This window comes from Lampetra fluviatilis, chromosome 76 (genome assembly GCF_964198595.1).
Source record: "Lampetra fluviatilis chromosome 76, kcLamFluv1.1, whole genome shotgun sequence".
Classification (NCBI taxonomy): domain Eukaryota; kingdom Metazoa; phylum Chordata; class Hyperoartia; order Petromyzontiformes; family Petromyzontidae; genus Lampetra; species Lampetra fluviatilis.
In genome coordinates, this window is record NC_136350.1 from 3,266,291 (window position 1) to 3,267,975 (window position 1,685).

Consider the following 1,685-nt stretch of genomic DNA (forward strand, 5'->3'; position numbering starts at 1 on the left):
CTCTGTGTGTCTATGGGTCTGGGTCTCTGTGGGTCTCTGTGTCTCTGTGTGTCTATGGGTCTGGGTCTCTGTGTGTGTCTCTGCCGCCCACCCCCTCGTGTACCGTTCCGGCCTTCATAGGTGCTCGCTAACAGCACTTGCCCCTACAGTCTGTTAAGGCTAAACGGGGGATCTTTATCTTTATCTTTGTCTCTGCCGTGTGTCTCTTTGTCACAAGCGACATTGACATCACAAATGGAGAGTTCAACAACGTTGTCTGATGTCATCGTCATCGCCGTCACCATGCGTGGGAATTTATAGCGGCCAAATACAATAAACGCATTTGTCTACAGAATCCTAGAGACACGTAGACTCATAGAGACAGAGAGACACAGAGAGACACAGAGACACACAGAGACACACAGAGACTCATAGAGACTCATAGAGACTCACAGAGACACGTAGACTCATAGAGACACAGAGAGACACAGAGAGACACAGAGAGACACAGAGACACACAGAGACTCATAGAGACTCACAGAGACACGTAGACTCATAGAGACACAAACTCATAGAGACTCATTGACACAGAGACACACAGAGACACGTAGAAACACATAGAGACACACTGTCTTTCTCCCTCCCTCCCATTGTGCATTTATTTATTTAAACTCTTCCGTCCCCATTGGTCGATTCGTCACCACAAGGAATGCCGTCCGACGAGAAAACCCGGGGTGTAGGAGTGAATTCCTCTTGTGGTTTGGTTGGGTTCAGGCCCTGGGTCTGGGTGTCTCTCTCTCTCTCAGGGGGTTCACGATGGCCGTGTCAGAGACACTGAGAGCCTGGGTCTGGGTGTCTCTCTCTCTCAGGGGGTTCACGATGGCCGTGTCGGAGACACTGAGAGCCTGGGTCTGGGTGTCTCTCTCTCTCAGGGGGTTCACGATGGCCGTGTCAGAGACACTGAGAGACTGGGTCTGGGTGTCTCTCTCTCTCAGGGGGTTCACGATGGCCGTGTCGGAGACACTGAGAGCCTGGGTCTGGGTGTCTCTCTCTCTCAGGGGGTTCACGATGGCCGTGTCGGAGACACTGAGAGCCTGGGTCTGGGTGTCTCTCTCTCTCAGGGGGTTCACGATGGCCGTGTCAGAGACGCTGAGAGCCTGCTGAGAGCCTGGGTCTGGGTGTCCTCTCTCTCTCAGGGGGTTCACGATGGCCGTGTCGGAGACACTGAGAGCCTGGGTCTGGGTGTCTCTCTCAGGGGGTTCACGATGGCCGTGTCGGAGACACTGAGAGCCTGGGTCTGGGTGTCTCTCTCTCTCAGGGGGTTCACGATGGCCGTGTCGGAGACGCTGAGAGCCTGGGTCTGGGTGTCTCTCTCTCTCAGGGGGTTCACGATGGCCGTGTCGGAGACACTGAGAGCCTGGGTCTGGGTGTCTCTCTCTCTCAGGGGGTTCACGATGGCCGTGTCGGAGACACTGAGAGCCTGGGTCTGGGTGTCTCTCTCTCTCAGGGGGTTCACGATGGCCGTGTGTTTTGGGTCATTGTCATGCTGGAATACCCATCCATGACCCATTTTCAATGCCCTGGCTGAGGGAAGGAGGTTTTCACCCACGATTTGACGGTACATGGCCCCGTCCATCGTCCCTTTGATGCGGTGAAGTTGTCCTGTCCCCCTTAGCAGAAAAACACCCCCAAAGCATAATGTTTCC